Genomic DNA, 21869 nt, shown 5'->3' with positions numbered 1-21869 from the left:
CGTTGGCAGGGTGCAGCTGAGTACATGTTGTTTCCCAGCTCTCTCATTCCTACTGCTTCTCCCCTTCCTACCACTCCCCTCAGTCTGTAGTCAGTGCTGTCTTCACTTCTTTCCACTAGCCTAGCAGCTGCTGATGAGAGGCAGGGAGGCATGAGGAGTGGTTTGTTCGGCTCTGATTCTGAGACTGTAGACAGAGTGGTCGGAGACAGTGGTCGTGTGCATGTGCTGTATCTGAGTATGTGCAAATGTGTGTGCTCTTATTTTCTGACAAACTATGGCTGAAAATTTAGTTGTAAATGTGATTTTCTGTGTGCCTGTCTGCACCTCACCAGTCATCTTTACGGTGAGTTGCTGCTTACCCTTGTTATTGATTCTCAGAATATTTGAACAAGTTATCTGTTGCATAGATTGATCGCTGTGGTCTAATTTCATCAAAATGCTGTCTGTGGCTTGTGAATATAGTGGATTTCCATGACAGGCCAAACCGTAGGCCATTTCTGTGGGTATCTAATGAATTGGGTCTGCTGATCTGAAGCTATTTGGTTCCCAGTAATGTGTAGGCCCTGCCCATCAGATAGTCTCACTGGTTTCCTTGCAGGCTGGGTCCGTTTGTGTGTAGCCGATTTTTGTGGTTTATCCATGGACCCAGGGCTATGGTGCTCATCAGCAGGCCAGAGACCTTGGGTGATGGATTTCAGAAATTCTTCTCCACATTCTTTCAAGAGGCCTACTTTTTCCTGAGGTTATTTCTGAAATTAGTGAAGGTATTTTAGCTCTTGTCTTGTGATTCCAAGGAAGTGTTTGTTTTTGTCACCAAATGTTTTGTTTTATTGATATGAAATACCAGTGGTCGTAATGAAGCATACACATCATTTGGCTTGGTTTCTTCATCTGAAACATTTCATTATCAAAGATGTTCATGTTAGTACTTGAGATTTTTTCTCACTTCAAGAAATGCCATCTGCTTGCAAGTTTTAGATATTTCCTTATTTGCACTATTATTTCTTCTACCGCAGTTGCAAAGACATTGACAAGTTACATCTTATACTTGAGATCTCTAAATTTGTCAGGGAAAAGTGCTAAAACATATCTGCAAATAAGGGAAATATCAGAATTTCACTTGGGTCATTCCAAGTCAAAGGGAAAAGTGGTTCTCACTCATCCATCTCCAAATCTAATGAAATTTGGTGTGGATGTTCCCATATGTTCTTGGTGATTACATACCAAATTTCAGTTCAGTATCCTCAGTGATTGAATTCTTAGGGGCTTTCAAAAAGGGGCTGTCACCTTTGAATCACATCTCAAGGTGAAAATGTGCTAAGTTTGTTACGCTTTTTTTTAAAGTTCTAGCAAACATTTGGTCATTTGCTTTAATATACACAGACAACTTTTATGCTGAATCACACCACAGTGAAAAATACGGATTTAGTCATACCTAAATATAGATACAAGCATCTAAAGTGGCTAAAAAGTTTGTTACACTATTGAGAGCCATGGTTTTAACTATTGCTACTTTTTGTAGGAACAAATCGTACCAAAACTCAAGATGGGTATTCATATCTGTGATGTCTATATTGACCAGATTTAATTAAAATTGGAGACCTAGATGAACATATCTGCAAAGTTGGCCAAAATTTTCTACTTGCAAATTTTAGGGTAGTTTTGGGGGCAATATCTTAATCATTTTTTTCTTGCACACAGCTGGTAAGTGTGCTTTAAGCAATATTGTTTAATTTAAGTATCTTTCATTTTGACAAGTAATAATACATTTTAAAAGTTATAATTTTAACACTTCGATAAGATTGAAAAGTGAAACATTTTGCTCATTAAGTCTCATAATTTTTTGTTAGTCTACACCAGTTTCAAACATTAATTTAACACATGGTATAAAAACAAGTAATGTACAAAACGCAGCAAATTTTCAGAACAAAAATACTGAAGTCAGTTCCATTTTTGGTTAAAAACTCTAAAATTGTCGAGGAAAGATTATGGATATCTGTATTGTTTCCCTGGTGATGCAAATAGTGCTTCTAAAATCGTGAAGATGTTACTCACAAGGGAACCTCCCCATTGCACCCCCCTCAGATTTAGTTATAAGTTGGCACAGTGGATAGGCCTTGATAAACTGAACACAGATCAATTGAGAAAACAGGAAGAAGTTGTGTGGAACTGTGAAAAAATAAGCAAAATATACAAACTGAGTAGTTCATGGCAAGATAAGCAACATCAAGGACACTGGAAACGGAGGAGCGCCGTGGTCTCGTGGTAACGTGATCAGCTGCGGAACGAAAGGTCCTTGATTCAGATCTTCCATTGAGTGAAAAGTTTAATTTTTTATTTTCAGTTTATGTGACAAACTCTTATGTTTTCATCACTTTTTGGGAGTGATTATCACATTCACAAGAAAACCTAAATCGGGCAAGGTAGAAGAATCTTTTTACCCATTCGCCAAGTGTACAAGTTAGGTGGGTCGACAACATATTCCTGTCATGTGACGCACATGCCGTCACCAGTGTTGTATAGAATATATCAGATGTTTTTTGCTGTGGAGGAATCGGTTGACCTATGACCTTGCGATCAAATCTTGTTGGTTCCCATTGGAGAGGCACGTCCTTCCGTCTACTAATCGCACGGTTTTACGATGTGGTCGCAAAACACACACTAAACTTATTACAGTGAACAGAGACGTCAGTGAACAAACGGACAGATAATAACTATGCAAAAATAAAGAAAGTAAAATTTTCACTCGAGGAAGACTTGAACCAAGGACCTCTCCTTCTGCAACTGCTCACGCTACCATGAGACCACGGCGCTCCTTAGTTGACAGTGTCCATGATGTTGCCTGTGTTGCCCATGAACTACTCAGTTTGTATATTTTGTTTATTTTTTCACAGTTACACACAACTTCTTCCAGTTTTCTCAATTCATCTGTGTTCAGTTTATCAAGGCCTATCCACTGTGCCAACTTATAACTAAATCTGAGGGGGGTGCGATGGGGAGGTTCCCTTGTCAGGAATCCAGCAGGTGTCTGCAGCAGTTGGCCAGTGGCAGGAACAAGCAGAACTGCGTGGGTCCATAAAGCTGAGGACATCTTCTTAATGTGAAATGTCACAAGTTTCCAACCTACCAAAAATTGCCATACATACAAGAAACATACTGTCCTTGTTGTAAACTTGGAATCGAGACTGCTGGAATTTCATTTACTTCGAAGATGTTAACTGTGTGCTGCAGCATCATTGGAAACACTTACTCTGTGAATACTGTAGCATCATTGGAAACTGCTTACTCTGAGCTGATTACAATTGATTCTCTCTTGTTGCAGATATTGTATGTCCCATGGTAAACTGTTGTTTCTTGATTGGGATGGATTTTTAAATTTCTCTTGGTACATCTAGATTTACACTGCAATATTACCATCAAAAAATTTGAATAAATCATGGAGTCAATAATTGGTTATCTAAGGCCCTTTCCACTGTCAATTTTAAGTTTCCAGGCATAGCCAGATTTGCCTGCTAGTTCCCACAGTTTGTAGCCTCCTGATAGGCTTCCTTGGCAAGCACTGTTTTAAGAGAAGATATTCCTTTAAATTTAATCATGGCTTTGTCCACTGCCATACATTCATTTGGATTTAGTGCTTTCTAAAAGTTGTGCAATTTTTATTAGGAAAGGATGCAACTTATAAAGTTTATCATAGTTGGAGTGTCCTTGTGGCATTTTACTGTTGCATTCAAATGTAAGTTGGTGAGACCACTTGAAACACCTCCTTGACAGTGGTTGACTTGTGTAACTGTCATGTACATAAACACCTGAACTCCAGTTACCTCTGTAACTAGGAAGTGGTTTTATGTCCAAGATATTTATCTCTGAGAGTTTTTAAGTTTTCCAAGGATGCTGTTACATAAGAAACTACCAAAAGTCAAGATGACTGTTGAGCATACAAGTTTGCCTGAAACAAAATTAACTCCATCATATCACCTGAAAGCAGAACTCCAAATAACTGAGGTGGTAATGGTGTACTAAACTCCACAATAAAATCACACTGGGAAATAAATGCAGGGGCATCATCAGGGCATTGTTTTGCTCCAATTATGTTCAGTCTTAGATTGAACATCAGCAATCTCAGATGAGTCTGATGCATTTGGTTTGGTGTAATCACTGAAATGGAAGCTGGGCACTATCCTCAGAATCACTTGATGTATCAGAATCAAAGAGAACATTATCTGTAGCTGGGACCAGACAATAAGAACTGTCACTGCTGTCACCACTGTCTAGAGTATCAAATGATATCAGATGTATACTCTGCAGGGGCTTTCAAAATTTCAGACTTGGCTTTCTGTGGCCCCCTCGTTATTACTGAAAAGTGGAAGTTGATGTATGGTGGTACATATTTTGAACTGATGAATCTACAATTTTAATAATTTCTCATTAGTCTGACCAACACAAACTAATAAACAAATGTAGTTATAAATTACAGATGAAAATTTGTTGGAAACTTCCCTCAGCAGCTAACAAATAACAATGTTACATCAACGATGTCTTCAGTGTGTTCTTGAGTTCACCTGGTGTAGATATATGAAGTACTACTGCTGTTGCAAGAACCCAGTAACTACTGCCATCTGGTGCATACATCTAAGAACATGCCCTGCTAGTAGTTTATCTGCCACAAGGAACAGTTCTATGCATCCAGAATGGTGGTACAAATAATGTACCACTATACAACTTTGGTGCAACATAAATTGTACCACCAGACTTGCTAGAGTTAAAGCCTACCAAACTTGGCATATTTGCACCTTCATAAGTGATGTGGAGGTGAGTAGCCTCTTTCAAATCCCTTAAGAATTAACCACTGAAAATACTGGACTGAAATTTGGTATATACCCAAGACTGTACAGAACCTTCACACAAAGTTTCATAATATTGGAAGATGGTAGAGTGGACACTTTTTAATATTGGTCCCTTTGATGTGGAATGACCCTTGGGGAAATGTGGCAACTGTGATTGTGGTTTCCTTTAGTTTATTACTAATCCTCTTGTTCTTTACTGCCAGTTTCTGGCCCATATAAAATTTTGCAACAAATATTGCTTTGTTAAACTTTTGTACTACTGTGATCAGTGTACCATTTTGAAACAACTTTCTCTTTCCATGGTGTATAATAAATACAGCATTCACATTTTTTGAATAGTTTCAAAGAATAATGTTGGCAGTTGGAAATTTTGTATTCTTTATACTCCTAACCACTGGAAAGGTTGCATTTGGCAAACATGTTTTCAGTTTACAAATTTAGCATTTTCGAATGCAATAAATTTGAAAGTTACCCAGTTCATATCAGCAACTAAAATATTGCATAATGAGTTGTTGCGAAGACCAGTGGGAAAAACATTATAAAGAATGTTTAGAAGTATGTTAAGGGGATACGGAATCGGATTTTGGGTTAAAAAATCGAATTTTTTTTTATTGGCGTATTATATTCTGCCATGTTTCCTCTTTAAAATGACGTATCATACATAGCTCTACTACAATTATAACTATTTTATTTTTATATATTTGTGAGATCGGGTATTGCGCTTTAGTTATACACGTCTCTCGTGGCTGACCATGAACTTTTTGGCAGTACCTTTAAAGTGACATGAATTCAAATATCCCGGTTTCCAGCGACTATTTATACACTAGTTGCCCGAAAATGTTTCTCTCTGGTTTCCTCAAGTTACTCTTTGACTTTGTGGCGGGACTGTTTTGTAAACAGTGTGATATAAGAAAGTAGTTGTTGTTGAGTTATTTCGTATTTAGTGCTTCATTTTTCGCAGTGAAAATGCCTAGAGCTAAAGCAAAAGTATTTAAAAAGCGTGTGAACTGGCAAAAGAAAAGAAATAATGATTCATTAGCAAAGCAAAGCAGTTCATCATCATCACTGTTGGAAAATGTGAATCCACTTATTACTGATTTGCCGAACGAACTTACACCAAATGAAAACAGTGCTTCTCATAAAAAACTAAGAGATTTGGAAGAGAAATATAATTTACTTGATAGAGGGAATGAAGTTTTTGAACTCATTGATACGAATATATTGTGTGAAGCTCTTGAAAACAGTTTGTGCTGCAAAAAATGTTATGGAAACGTTTCTCTGAAAGTAGAATCCCATGTTGGCCTGGCTGCCCAGTTTAATTTAATATGCAGTGTTTGTAAATACAGCTGTAAGTTTCCAAGTTCGGTTTCAGTAACTGTAAATAATGGATACAAGAAAACTGAACTTTATAGTGTAAATATTAGGTTAGTTTATGGATTGCGAGCAATTGGTAAGGGCAAAGCAGCTGGTGATATGCTATGTGGTGTTCTAAATCTTCCAAGTGCACCTTCAAAGTTTGAAGCTTACAATTATGTACTAGGATCTGCAGTTGAAGATGTAGCACAGAAGTCAATGCAGGTTGCTGTGGAAGAAGCAGTGGAAGAAAATGACGGCAGTCGTGACCTCACAGTGGCGTTTGATGGCACGTGGCAGAAAAGGGGCCACACCTCCAACAATGGTGTTGTAACAGCAACTAGTGTTGATACTGGCAAGGTTATTGATGTTGCAATAATGTCTAAATACTGTAGGTGCACAGGCAGGCTGAAAAATGAACACAGTGATGACTGTATTGCTAATTATTATGGTAGTAGTGGTGGCATGGAGGTTGCTGGGGTGAAGAAAATTTTTCATCGCTCTTCACAGTAGTATAATGTTCGCTATGTCAAATATCTGGGAGATGGTGACTCTAAAGCATTCAAAGAAGTTTTGGAAAGCAAACCATATGGGAACAGTGTAAATATAAGCAAACTTGAATGTATAGGACATGTGCAGAAGAGAATGGGTGCCAGGCTGAGAAGGTTAAAATCAGTTATGAAAGGGAAAAAACTAGATGATGGGAAAACCTTGGATGGCAGAGGAAGATTGACTGATTCCATAATAGACCACATTCAGAACTGCTATGGCCTTGCAATCAGGCAAAATACTGGCAATCTTGAAGAAATGAGGAGAGCTATATGGGCTTTATATTTCCACACCGCATCCACGGATGAGCATCCACAACATGGTTTGTGCCCCAAAGGTGAAAACAGCTGGTGTAAATACAATAGGGGACTAACAACAGGAGAGAAATACATTCACCACCACAGTCTACCATCAGCCATCATGGCAGAAATAAAGCCCATTTTCAGAGATCTGGCTGACAGAAGTCTTCTGATGAAATGTCTTCACGGAAAAACGCAGAACCCCAACGAGTGCTTGAATAGTGTGATATGGCATCGTCTCCCAAAAACAGTGTTTGTCGGAATTAATACACTACATTTTGGTGTGTATGATGCTGTGGCAACCTTCAATCTTGGAAATATAACTAAATGCCAGGTCCTTCAAAAGTTGGGTATGTGTGTTGGTTCCCGTACGGTACGTGCTATGTTCTTTTTAGATCAGCACAGACTAAGGCATGCTGATAATATAATCAAGACATTAGTGAAAAAAGCAAGACAGGTGCAGAGGGGTGCCAAAAGAAGACTTGAAGATGATTATGAAGACTGTGAAGGGGGTATTAGCTACGGATAAGGAATGTTTTGATCTTCTTTCTCCGTTTCCCGTAAGTTTACTTTTTACTTCATCTAGGAACATTATCTCAGGTACTGGTCAACCTAGAAGTCTGAAATTTTTATGACGTAGTGACATAGGTCCCTATTACATACTGAAACAACGATTTTTTAATTACTTGATTTACAAAAGACTTAGGGGTGATAGTCTAGTAAAAAGCGATGGAAAAAATTTACTTAAAAATAAATGTACAATATCTCTGTAAGAAAATACTTTGACAATAAACTGTTGTTTCAGTATTGTTGTAACATATGAATGCACATACAGTAAAATTTTTACCTCTCTGTCTCCAGTAGTTTGTGAGAAAATGTTCCCTATAGTAGGCATATATTAACATTGCGGGGATAGGTGATACCGTATCCCCTTAAGGCATGTCCACAAGTAAAACTTTTGTAAGTGCTTGTTGAGCTGTTTATATTAGAACATAAACTTCAGCAGGTTTGCCTGCAAGTTGCTAGGACAAGTTAATGTCTGTAAGTTGCTGCAAGTACATGCAGAAGTGTTTCCACTAGATGAGCCATAAGCTAGGCTAGTGGATGTTAAGTGCTGTGCTAATAATGAGGGCAGCTGCCATTGTTTATTAGGAAAACAGATGAAAAAGTTGAGAAAAAAGAAATGTTTGGGTGAAGAAATAGTGATGTATTAATCAAAAAACATTCTTCAGTGAATTAAAATCTGAGGACCTCAGATTAAAAACTTTGAAGTTCTTAAATTTGTCCATTGTATAATAAAATATTAGCAACCAGGATACAAAAATTCTAAGCCCTATTGCCAAGGGATCAATTTGTAATTCTGCGACTTCTGCAAACAGTATTACTTTTATTGCAAATGTAATGCATTTGAAAATAGGATACAAAAATGCTGCAAGGTAGACCATAAAGAGGTGGCATTTAAATAGCTCCTTGATTTTTGCAAGCAGTCTCTATTGCAGATGTAATGCATGTAAGATCAAAAATTGGCTAAAATTTAGACACCTCTACTGTTCTGATGGAGCAGTCATCAGTTGAGTCTGTTGCACTTGCCTGACTGAGCAAGTATATTTTTACATGCTTAAAGTCATATCTTCTTTTCCACAGACATTTACACACAAATCATCTCAAAGTTTGAGCAAAACTTCTGGCAACTGGCAGTTTGGGTGAGAACTCGTGGCAAGTTTAAAGACAACATTTTCATTAACTTATAGAAGGTACTTAGCGTAGATGGAACTTGCAAAAGTTTGTTAGTTTACATGCTTTTTTAGACCATTCCTAGGATACATTCTTATTGCTCATTGAAAAGTCCTCCCCCCCCCCCCCCCCCCACACACAAAGCCAACTTTCCCATTTTACAAAAACTTGGGCCTCTGTCATTAGCCTTGAGTGTTTCTAGGCTTGTAGTATTTAAAATATCATGTTATGTTTCACTCAAATTTATTTCTTGTCCTTATAATTATGTCTTTGTCAACTGTCTTGCACACCAAAAGTTCTGATTACAGGTTCTGAAAACAAACTTGAGCCCCTGAAAAGTTGTTTCTCATTTGACTCAATATTGTGAGCAATGGCTGTCACAGTGAGTTTACCTCATTGTTGTACTGCATTGTATTTGTCTTCTTGAGGCTGAGGACTAGGACTGCCTTAGTCCTATTTTAGTTACTTTTTTAATATGCTAAAGCTATCAGTGCCTACCATGTAATCCTATCACCACTTTTTCTGAAATCTTATTTCTCTCAGCTTGTCATATTTTTGTGTAAAGTGTGCCTCACATGTTCTTTCCCCCTCATCCACTGCACTCATTCTTGTAATAAGGACTTGTTTCTTCTACAAAATGAAATATGTTTTATCATGTTAATGTACCTGAATAATTGATTTTCCCCTCTTGGTTTATTTATGTCTGGTTAATTGGTGTACTTGTTTTAGTTCTTAGTTTTTGTGTGGCTGGCACAATCATGTCTGTAGTTTCACATTCTTCCATTTCTGCAATTTTTGCATGTCCTGTGATAAATTCCTTCCTAGCTTTCTTGTATCATCTCAACTTCCTGTATTTTACTGGTGTTTCATTTTCATGTGCTCCTTACTAGCATTGTGATATTAAAGAAAATTCACTTCCATTATTTTCAGCATATGGACTAATGCTCAGTAGAATTTCATCTACATTCACATGATTACTCTACAGTTCACATTTGTTTGGTAGAGGTTTCATTGAATGGCCTTAAATCTATTTTTCTACCATTCCATTCTCGAACAGTATACAGAGAAAAATGGAACACTTGAATCTTTCAGTGTGAGTTCTGATTTACTGTATTTTATCATTTCTCCCTATGTAAGTGGCTGCAAACAAAATATTTTCAATTGGAGTGGGGGTGGTTTAAGTTGGTGTTAGATGTTTCATGAGAACCTACCAGAAAAGCCTTTTTTAATGGTCAACATTTCAATTTTGTGATAAACAAAACTATTGGCCCTCCTTGGAATGTTTTTGATGTCTTCTGTCAATCCTGACTGATCCCACATTGCATAGCAGTACTCCAGAGAAGGGTGGAAAAGTGTAGTGTATAAAGTTTCTTCAGTATTCTGGTTGCATTTTCTACATTCATAATTGCAATCCATCTGCATTTTGTTGAATGTACAGCTTTTTACAGATTGTTGGAAGTTGACACTTAATGGTTGCATGTTAATCCTGCTTGTAATATCTTCCCTTGTTAGGAAGATGCTTTCTTTGTAGATATGAGCTATTCCATTTAACATTCTTGTCCATACATAAACCACACACAAATTATTGCTTGCTTTCTGGAAGATGTCTGTAGTTTTGCACATAGGGTATTTTCTAACACCAATTCTGTGGGGTAAAGATTGATGTGCAGTCTCTGTTTGGGAGCAATGATTGTGCACGGGTTTTTTGGCACTATTTGCCTTTCTGAAGCTGCATCTTGTCACAGTTTCTCATTTTGTGAGTCAGTAATGCTGTTTCAACCATGTTGTAACATTAATCACCTGTGCTTTCATTTTGTTCTTTTGTTTTTGTTCATAAATCTTCATTTAATCAGCTGCTGAGAAACTCTTCAGCAGTTCTATCAGCAGCATGTTGACAGATCTTTAATTTCATTGCCAACACTCCCTTACAGGCCTTTAAACGGGTGTATTTCCATAATTGTCTTCTGTAATTTCTTTCATGACTGTCTTGTCTTTGTCATTCTCTTTCCCATCATTTTGTTGAGTCCAAGGATGCTTATGTTAAATTCCTGTAAAATTTCCACGTATCCTGTTCTGTTCGTTGTAGCATTCCACTTTTATGCCAGTAAATTATTTTTCATCATTTGATATATATATATATATATATATATATATATATATATATATATATATATCAAATGATGAAAAATAATATATATATATATATGTGGGGTAAAGATATATATATATATATATATATATATATATATATATATATATATATATATATATATATGGAAGCCAGATTGTAGAACTGTGCATGCTTCAGACATTTTCTGTGGACGAATTGGGAGGTGGTGGTTTTTATGAATCACAAATATTAGTTTTAAGATTCTCTTAGGTATCACAAATATTAGTTTTAAGGTTCTCTTAGGTCATTGATTATATCCATTTTCTGCCTTCAGGAGCAGTTAACTGCTGCTAAGATGAGTTCTTTCACCACAAGATAAACTGAACTGTTCATCAGTTATTTTATTCCTACCATAGCAGTCTGCCTACTTTCTGCTATGTGGAGGTTAGGAGTTCCTTGCTTTTGACATGTGGTCGGGTCACAGATTCTTGTGTTAATCTATGTGAAGCAATGTGACTAAGAGGTATTCAGATAAATGGAGGGGAGATGTAAAGAAATGTTACTGTTTGGAAAGTTATTGTATTATGAATGAAGAAGAGAGGCTCATCCATAATGTCAATATTAGCTTCTTACTTTATCATAGCTTGTGCTATTTGAATAGAATAATTATTATAGATTGTGTCAAGATTGCGTAACAGCTACATTCCCATCACTGGTTTGAAAAATGATTGCCATGGGAAGATGGCACCAGTTTACAAAATTGATAATGTGAATGTTTTATTAGTTGATCTTAACATAATGCTCTTACATGAAATAGGCTTTATGTATCATAGGGAACCACCTGGCATTTTTCTGAATTGACAGAGAAATTGAAAAAGTAAATTTGGTGGGTCTGATAGGAATTTCAATTGTGTTCCTTTCAGTTCAAGCAAAAGTACTATTTTGACTCAGATGGACCAATTAGGACTGACTAAACATGGTCATCCTCTGTGTAATGGGACATTCTTTACCAAAGAATTGTTCTTAGGATGCAACAAATATCTACTACTACAGCAGTAGAGTGAAGAATACTGGCGTTATATTTCGTTTAACCCCCCCCCCCCCCCCCCATACATATGGAAATAGTTTTGGGGTGCTAGAATTCAAACTTGGAAAATGAGTGAAGCATACAAAAGTCTTACCAATAAATTTTAAGACAATGGAGGAATAGATCATCATGACCATTTAGTGCGAAGTTCCTTTGCGTCGTTGGTAATGACGTCAAATAACACAGTTCGGAAAAATCATTTTTAGCAGAAAGTATGTTTTAACGAGGAGTGTGATAATGGCCGCTCTTGTGTTAAATTTTTTCGTCGGGGATTAAAAATTGAATTATATGGTTTTCGTGAGTGTTAAATGTCGGCCAAGAAATCGATAAAATTTAGGTGTAGGAGACGTTGCCAAGTGGTGCTGTCACGCTGTAGCTGCAAACAAAACCGTTGCTGTGGAGACAGTTGCTACGACAAAGCTCGGCCCTTCCTATTCTATTATTCAGCTTCGGAATGTCCCATTGCTTCAAGAGGCCACGTAATTCCAAAATTCTGCTTCATTACGCTCTTTGTCCTGTAACATTCTGTTAAGGACACTGAATTTTTATATCATGTCGCGTCATATTTCTTAGTTTAGCTATGATTGTTGTAGTAGCACAAGTTTGCTAAGTATTTCAAAAATAAGGCTAAAGTGAACACACACATAGGAAATATATAAAACGTGACAGCTAAGTCATAAACCGCAAACTTTCGTATTTAGGACAATGGAAGACTGGACGGACAGCTAAGAAAATAAGGTCCGCGGTGCTTTTGATAAACTAGATGTTGGTAATAAAGAATCCCCTATCTGAAATGAAGTTTACAGTTGGTGTGGACACTTGTCCTGTATGTCACATAGGCATTGGAAGATTTCTAATGCAGACGGAAATGGAAGTCGTAGTTCTGATAATTGAAGGTGTAGATATAGTGGGTGGTAGAGGACCGTGGAAATTCTTTGCTGCATGCTAAGACAGAGAAGACCATCTAATGAAAGATAGGTTATGTGAAACTAAATTTCCGCAATCAAGGCGTGTTCCACTGTATTTGATTAGTAGATGGGATTAGATAGGTATTAAAACAGTTATTCTGAAAAGTACCCGAGATGGAGCCTTGTGATGTGCGTGTGTTTTCCTCGCCACGAAGGCTCCTCTTTGGAAAGTGTACGAGATACGAAATTAATATCACCACCAACACCAGCAGCAGTTCAGAAAGACGTAATTACGTCCGTATTTGCAAAATAGTTTTGTCTTTGAACATAAAATACTATTTGCAGAGACGTTACAGAAAGTATTATCTTAAATCCCCAAAAAGAATACACACTCATTGGCTAATTACATCAGTGTTTAAGAACTGACCCATACCTCCATCGCTCTATTCTCTTTGAACCAACGCTATCGACTCGAACCACTTCATCGTGTTTTTTGTTCTCTCGGCCCTAGCTCGCACAGGCAACTAAATTCCATAAACATTATCTTTAAAGTAAACATAATTTTCAGTCCAAGACAAGCTACAGTAACAACGCCGCTACTGTGCGTGTGCAGTGTGTACGCTTGAAGTGGCTGATAGTGTCTGGTCTGAATAGTCTCGCTCGGTAGCGACAACTTTTCCAGCGCATCCAACCTACGTAACCAAAATTAGTAGACAGTGTACTCAGTGAGATACAGATTCGTAAACAAAAGCATAATGGCGGAGTTAGATTATAGAAATATGTCTAGTTAAATTGGAGTTTATGTTCAGTGAATGTCGGTCTAAAGTTATACACACATCGAAACAACCATGCCCGTCAACCTCCGCGCCGTGACTCTTCATAGAGGTTCATGGAACGAACAATAAATATTTTCTAAGGGCTTTTGAAACACGTCTGGGTATTTGTGTTACCAATCTTTGTGCAGCGTCTTTCAATATTGATTGCACTTTTGTAACTGTGGTATTTGTTCAAAGTTAATAAAGTAATTCATTATAATATAAGCAAACATGATCAAATAAGATAAACATGCTGGAATAAAAATTCCAAATACATATTAAACACTTCACTAAAATATTTTCATAATGGTCTCCCACGTGAATTTCTGAACATAGGTTTTTGACTCTTCGCTTTGGGTGTGGAAGGCAGATGTTCGAATAAGACCGTACGATCAATGAATTGTGGCGTAGAAGGCGTTCTTATTGATTGTGCGTGTAGTTAGGCAGTGTGTAGCGTTTTTCGAACTAACGGTTGTTTGCGTGCGTGACGGCTGAGTTTGCCCTGTTGCCATGGCGACAGACTGTTGTCGCTTCCTAGCGGGGCACGTCCAGAATATTCCTTCGCTCGAGTACTCACTAATTAATGATCCTCCTCCCTGTCAAAGGAAGTTGCCCAGTTATTAGACATTGGACGACTTTCCCAGAGCTGCCTGTGAGGCCATTACAAAGTCGATGTGCCACATAGTTTCTACAAAATGCCTTGCCAAATCCCGTAGTTTCGACAGGAATTCAATCCAAATGGTTGTGTATCCTTTGCAGTTCTCCATTTCTATAGCATTTTCTTCAGTTACAGAAAAGAAATGTGTGTTCATGATCGAAAACAAGACTAAGTAAATTACATTTCATGCACACATCAGTTATGCTAGAGAGATTGTTGCCTGAGTATGAGGTGGACTTTGATAGTTACTTAAAATGTAGCTGTACTTCAGGAAAGTGGGCGACTTAATTTTTACAAGGCTTTTGTTCATAGAATTTAGATTTGGTAGGTCCATTAATAAGCCATGGATATTTTGATATGAAACACATCCGAATTGACTTAAGTTCTTCTGCTGCTTATCATAGTTGGCAGTGGAACTTCAATTTTGAGTAGGCCTTTCTCCGAAATCTTCAAATTGCCTCCAGTATTTGATGCCGCCATTTGATTCGGAGAGCGTAGATTTGCTTGACTGGTATGGACACAGGATAAGGCGGAGACGAAGCCTGTTTGCTTGGCATGCCGGATCGATGTGGAGCACGGCTCGCGTGACACCCGACCCTGGCCACCGGCGCCACAGTGGCGGCCCAAGCGCATCAAAAAAGCCTAGCGGTTTGCCCACGTCTGCTAGACGAAAGCACTTTAGACTTTCCCAGGGCTACAAAAACCAGGTCGTAGTCTTAAGATTGTCGTATGTCGATACATAAAGGAACGATGAAATGCGCTTCATAGTTGTCGATGTATTTTTTTAAAATTGACTGTTTACTTCCCCATGTAGAAAGCTCTAATTCGGCCTTAGGCGATTGTAAAAGTTTCGAGCCGTTTGGAACATAGTATGGTAATATGCTCCAGGCAGTAAGTGTAACATTTACTCTTCGAGCATGCCCTTATCCTTATTGAAAGATAATACTGGAAACAATCTGGGAGCTTTATTATGAATTAAATTTTTCAGATTTTACAGGAAAAATCAAATGTAGTTAAGAATCAAATCTTCTGTTTCATAGTGGATATAAGCTAAAGCATTTTAATGGGAAGAACTTCATACATGTGCAGTCTGTTTGGTAATTTAAATTCTTTAAGCTATGTAAGGTGTGAAATGTCACACTGTGTGCTACTCATTCTCTTACAGTGTAAGTATCATGCTGTATAGAAATAGTCATCAAATAGATCCAAAGTTTCTTACAATTGTTCTGAGAGAAATCACGCTTCACTTTGTATGTAGAATCTGTTTTGTCACTTAAAGATGAAAGTGATAGTTTGCATTTATATCTGAGCTGTGGTAATAGTAAATAAATATTCCCCTAGATGTTCTGATGAATAAAAAACTCAATTCCATCAGTCCATCACCCATAATTGTCAAAACACGCTAAGGTAAAGAAATTATATACCGTTTGAACAAGAGTCAGTTTGCTGAACTTGTGAAAATGGCCCAGTGGTATTTACTTGTATGGTGAAGTATGAATTTGGCCTGAGCATTTATTAATGTTAATGAAAATAGAAATCTGTGGTGTAATACTAGCTTCTGGGGATGGGATACGCTGCTGTTTGCAGGAAATCGCTTCTGTATTTGAGAAACTATTTAGGCTTTCATGGCTGCTCAGTACTGTGTGTTCGGCGATTTTTCTGATGTGATGTGCCAGCACGAGTGGCTGGCATTATCATAACTCCACCCTCTGTGCCAGACGTCGGCTGAAGAGCCAGACACAGCACTCAACAGGCAATTTGCCATATGAGTCATTAAAAAATAATTTTGAATATTTTCCTGACGTGGTTGCTTTCAGCCTTAGCATGAGGTGCCCCATTGTTACGAACGCGTTAAATGTCGTTTGCAAAACAAGATCGGATTTCGGATTTTACAGCCACAAAGACATGTCTGGAGCCTATTTGGAGAAAAAGTACAGTATTAGCATAAAATCGAATGTGGTAGTATTAATAGGTTGAATATAGATAGACAGATTGCAGCACTCAACGTGCTAACATTACAGTAGTTACGCTTTTCTACAGAGCAATGCCATTCTTTGCTCTTTGAGGTAAAAACATTCGAATATTTTGAGAGTAAATATTTCTGCATAGTGTATAACGAGACTTCAACGATATGCAACAGTACTGAAATGTGCAGTCGCCCATTTACTACAGATATATGAACTTGGAAACAAGTTTGCCTGTTAACCAACCTAACCGAAGCTAAAGAAAATAGCTACAGACAAAGAAAATAGCTACGGACTTTGCAACTGAAGCGAAAAAACTTCAAGCATGCTGCTAGATACATGGGGCACAAGAGGTTCTCTCTCCCATCTGCGAATACATTTTACATTTCACTACAGTGCCCTCGCACAGATTTAGTGTGACGTATGTAGGGTTTCGCGTTTAGTGGCTTTGGTGATTCCAGAATGCAGAAGTTGGAAAGCTATTTAGAGTAACAAAACACATCTGAAGTGTTGACGCGTTCTGGCTGTCAGTTTGAAGCATGTGAGTTGCGAGTTAAAAGCTGGGGCCACGGTTCGCTGTCTCCAGTAAAGCGTAATCCTTTCGATTTTTTTGCGTACATTGCCCAAAATCTTTAACTTTTGTGAGAAAAGTTAAACGTCGAACGGATATGGTGCTTTTTGTATAATAGAATGGAACTGGAGTGAGAGTGAAATTTGGTGTCGAAGTTCTTATTTCTTGTTTGTGGTAACTATATGGGCCGTTCCAGACTTTGTTTGGAATCCCACCCCAACTCGTTACCATGGAAACTGTGGCGTATATAGAGCACAGCCCGCTAAACAATCAATCCTATGAGACGACGTTCCCCACCACTCCGCTCTGAAAGTGGTTGTACCTCGGCCTATCAGGAGCTGGAAAGTCGCCGGTTCGACCAATAAGAGTGCTGCGTGTTGCTGTGGAGGTGGATTGTGGCAGCACACTCGCCGGCAGAGCATTCTGCAGGTGGGAGTCGTTGTTTGAGGTGTGCGATGGATCAGGAACATATCCTACTGTAGTGTGCACTGATGACGATGATCCTCAGGTGAGTTTCTGGGACGCAGTCACAGGCGAAGATACCTTCGTCTTTGGCACTGAAGGAAAGCTGTAGTTATTTCATGAACTAAAATTCCAGTACAGTATTCTGGGAAGAAAAAAATGTGTTGACACAGACGCTTGATACGGATCGAATTGTGAATTGTTGGCTATTCCACTATGAGAATATCATGGTGATACCATTGCTGAGTTTTAGACCCTTCCTAATCTGCTAGTCATTAGATAAATGAGTTGACTTCTCAACGGAATGTTTAAAAGATCCATTTAATGCAAAGTTTCATTGTTGCAGATTCAGATCTTCGACCTTCGGCAAGACGATTCATTCCTGCTGTTACTTTACAACGGAGTAAGTTGGTAAGTTACGTTAGAGTGCATTCAAAGTTTGCTTGAATGTTCCCATCAGATCTCTGCACTCACAACTTTAATACTTCGAAACTAAAGACAAAGTAGTAAATGCAGTTTAGTTTCGGAAGCTTCATTTCTATTCATGAATGGATACTTTGCAGATTGCCCTCAGTCATTTTAACTGTTTTGTGCATTGTTTGCCAGGCTTCTGCTGCGCGTTAAAATTTCATTTGCACAGTCATTTAACCACGAAATTCTTTCCTATCTGGTCACAAATGCGAAAGAAGTTCCATACCATATAAATGCTTGGACATAAGTCTGTTCGCATATACGCCCTTGATTGTGAAGCTCATGCTCGAAGTTTTAGCCCTGTATATTTTAAAATAAAAACTAGAAAGCTGATTAAACCTGTTAAGTTTTACATAATTTGTAGTGGAATAATTTGTCAACTATGGCATGAGGAACAGTACTGTCCGCAACTTGCGCATTGTGAAACCTCTAAACTTAGTTGCTCACGCAACAGTCGAATTTATGTACGTAAATGTTGGAAGAGTACCTCAGTTTCTCTCCTCGTCGGTATCGACTGCGGTTAGGCCGCATACAGCGAGGGTCAGCGCGCGCAGTCTGCCAGTGCAGTGGCGGTAGTCTACTGAACGCTAATGGTCTGAGGATAAGAGTTATCGTTCAGACAGCACACATGAACCTTAATTTTGCTGTATGAGAATCCTGACGTTAAGTGCCTCATCATTCCGTTCCAACTAGATTGCAAGACACTGCAACTTAGATTATTAACCAAACATATTCAGGTATTTGATACTTGTACTGGCGTTAGTTTTCAGTGACTGGACACCGTTAAGCCGTCTCTTATTTGCGACTTCCCTGATGGACAAATACAGCTCTGCATTAATGTTAAAATTGTAAAGTTTTTAATGAAATATTTTCGCACAGCACAATTCTGGGCGAGGATGACGTTTCATCTGTTTTTTTTTTTTCCATGCGCAAATATGTGGTTACTGGAATAATGGATGTTTAATGCGGACGTCAGAAGCGTGTTAGACTTCAGGTTTGGCGTGTGAAGGTGAGGCTTTAAAAAGTCCAAAAAGCGAAGGTTTTCTTACATAGATACGATATACTAATCTGAAAGTAGATTTCGGGTTTGTTTGCTTTACTGTAGTTCTGTGAATCGACCCTTTACTTAGTTACTTAATCACAGCGGGTTTCCTTACTGAATTTTGCACCCATTCAATGCACCTTGGACAAAGAATTTCATATCACATATTTTAAGCTTACATATCTCTTATGCGGCATTGTTTACTGGTGGCGAGTTCTTGCTGCGAACTACCTGGGAACAGCGCCGTGTCACATAGTTTATGTAGAAGACGACCGTAACGGTGGACGTCAAAGCTTTCCGAGCGACCATAATTGTTTGCCTCGCCGGTAATTTCAGGCGTTTGATATTTAACTAGCGTCATATTGTAGTAATCAATTGATAACGAATGTAGTTGTCTACTTGATTTTACCAAGTGCCAGCGACCCGTAGGCAAGCATGCTTTTCATGGCTGGCGCATTTGCGTCTGCGCGTGGCGTAGACTGATCAATACTTCTGCGCCGTGCCGTCGCCTCTGCTGTTAGTATTGGCGGGAAATGAGTGGAGGGGGAGCTAAGGGGGCGGCACACCTGGCGCCGTCTCCTCTAGCTGGTTTGTCCGCTGACTCAGCCTTCGCCCTTGACAATCGGCCGCAGTCAAGACACTTATTGCGCTTAGGAAGGAATAATGCAAAGCACTTGCCAGTTCTCACTCCTTCATTATCGGCAAAAATAATGAACGCTAGCGAGTGAATCAGACTTGCTGGACGATTTTAAAATATTGTCTTAAAAAGGGCATAGTTTTTGAATACCATTAAAGAGAAAGTTCTTGTGCACGTACCTGCTGCACAATCACATCGCTTGTAAGAGTAATTTGCTGGCAACCTAATGCATTGTTAGCTTTTGTTTTGGCTGGAAGGTTGAACCTGAAGTAAAGTTTTTGCATATTACACAAGTGAAGTAGTGTTGTATGATGAGTTGACATTCTGATTAGGTATTTTTAACTTCGAAGATCCTGTTGTATTTAAAATTGTACCACTATCCAGCATCTATGTAAATCCTGCCATACTTAAAGGGAATTGTGTTTAAATGTTTTTGCTTCAGTGGACTTCAGTGTTAAAGATCAGAAATTTTAGTACCAAATTGAGTATTCTAAATTAAGATGAAATGTGTACCTCTGCTTAAGATACTTCGTGGATTGTGTGTTATGGATGGGTATTGTGTATTCGCTCTAGAATGTTTATTGGATGGAAGGTGAAAAACTTCAGTTATCTGAGAAAACAGTTTGTTGGATACAGGGACAGTTGTACAACATAATATAGTACCCACTTACAGGACATAAACAGTGGATCTCTGAGAGAATAAAAATAAATTCATAGCGAAAATGAAAATGTTAGTGCCATAACTGTTTTTCACATTGACTAGTTTTCAGTGATGCTGCCCAGGTTGATAGTAACCTTTGTTGCATTGTGGTTGCCAATAGCTGAGGCTGTAGGCAAGCCTTGTAGTTCCAGATATTAGAAACTTGAGTGTATTCAGTTCTGTGCATAGCTATTTAACACTGCAGGGTAATGGATACATAAAAAACAGGCACTGACCAACTTTGTACAAAATACTTCATACATTAGAGGGATCAGCAGTCATGTGTTCCCATGTTTCAAGACTTTTCATTGTGTTTGTTCAATAATGTTTCATTTGAAATGCTGTAGTAAAAATGGAGTTACTGCACATTTGTTAATGTACATGCTGCATTTATTTGGAACAGGAAATTTTTCACTGTGGCTCACCACAGCAGATTTTACATTTTTATGGTTTTGATCCAGAAATCATTCACCCAAGTCTGGCTGCTTCGTAGTTGATCTCATATACTAGGTACTTCACTGAAAATTGAAGGATCATTGAATCGTGCTGCTATCCTCAGTTCTATTGGATTTTGCCTACATTTTTAAGCTTTTTGCTGTTTTATATGAAGTGTCATGCCACAAGTCATACTTAACTTTATTGTTGAGGTTATAGGTGGTTTTCTGTGCAGCCCAGTTCAGTAGTTTACCAGTTGCAATATTAAGATAACATATGTAGATGTTGCCACATTCCTGGATGCCAGTCTGGGTGACTGTGCATTGATGTAAGATACACAGCTGCAAAGGATTCCTTCCATACAGAACACATCATGCATGCCCTGGTAGGTGTACACAACTAATAACGGTATTTTTAGAAGATGCTACCTGCCAAGTGATGCTGGGAACACATGAATGCTAACAAGAAATCAGATTTTGGTCCATTATTGCCAACAATGTCAATTTGACACACAGCTGTAAGAGATATTACTGAAAAATTTTGGGGTGTGGGTGTGTGTTGAATAGCACTGCAGTATTTATTGCCAGTAGGATTTAAGGTACTTCTGGTAGGTATATGGATGTGATGCTGATGGGTTTTGTATACACATGTGAAGGAAGTGTATAAGGATACTTAATAAGAAACACCAGTGTAACTGTTGTGCTAGGATACATATCATGTTGTGGAGATGAACTTTTGTGATGTTTACTGCATTGAAGCAAACAGAAGAAAAATCTTGAAACAGCTGCAAAGTTTCATACTTTCTACTTTCACGACATTTTCTTAAGTGGATACTCTGGGATCTTAAAAATGGTGTTGGTAAAGGCTGCTGATAGCAGATTGGAAACTTTATCGCGGTATTTATATTTCATGTTACTATAAACTTCACAACACACCTCTTAATAGCATTTAAGGCAGAAAAAACTAGTGGTTTAAGCAGATAGAGGTCGGAGGAAAGCCAACCAGTTTGTGCATGTGATGGCAGTAGTATGCATTGTGATTGATAAATGAGAATAATACTAACTGAAACATAATGAATTAACTGAGATATTGTGGGAAAAGTGAAATGTTGTAAATATAAGTGAGATAGGCGGAAGTTTCAAACAGGCCAGTGTAAAGAAGATAATTTTGTCTTTAAAGAGGAAATGTCCATGCAAGCTGCAAGAAGTCTTCATTGACTCAGTACAAGAT

General features: G+C 38.2%; 1 protein-coding gene across 3 annotated transcripts in view; it reads left to right on the top strand.

The window, feature by feature from the left end:
• LOC126484444 (heterogeneous nuclear ribonucleoprotein K) overlaps positions 1-21869 on the top strand; it is a 69588-nt gene that overhangs the window by 19892 nt on the left and 27827 nt on the right. The window contains exons 1-2 of one of the 3 annotated variants that reach the window (XM_050107964.1): positions 17347-17400; positions 17701-17765. The exons of 1 other annotated variant lie outside the window; for it this stretch is intronic. The gene's annotated coding sequence lies outside the window, so the exon portion shown is untranslated. Of the gene's footprint in view, positions 1-17346; positions 17401-17700; positions 17766-21869 lie in introns of those variants that run through there. One more of the 3 variants, XM_050107963.1, reaches the window with a different exon arrangement.

This window comes from Schistocerca serialis, chromosome 6, assembly GCF_023864345.2.
Source record: "Schistocerca serialis cubense isolate TAMUIC-IGC-003099 chromosome 6, iqSchSeri2.2, whole genome shotgun sequence".
Taxonomy (NCBI): domain Eukaryota; kingdom Metazoa; phylum Arthropoda; class Insecta; order Orthoptera; family Acrididae; genus Schistocerca; species Schistocerca serialis.
This window is presented reverse-complemented; position numbering and strand designations above follow the sequence as displayed.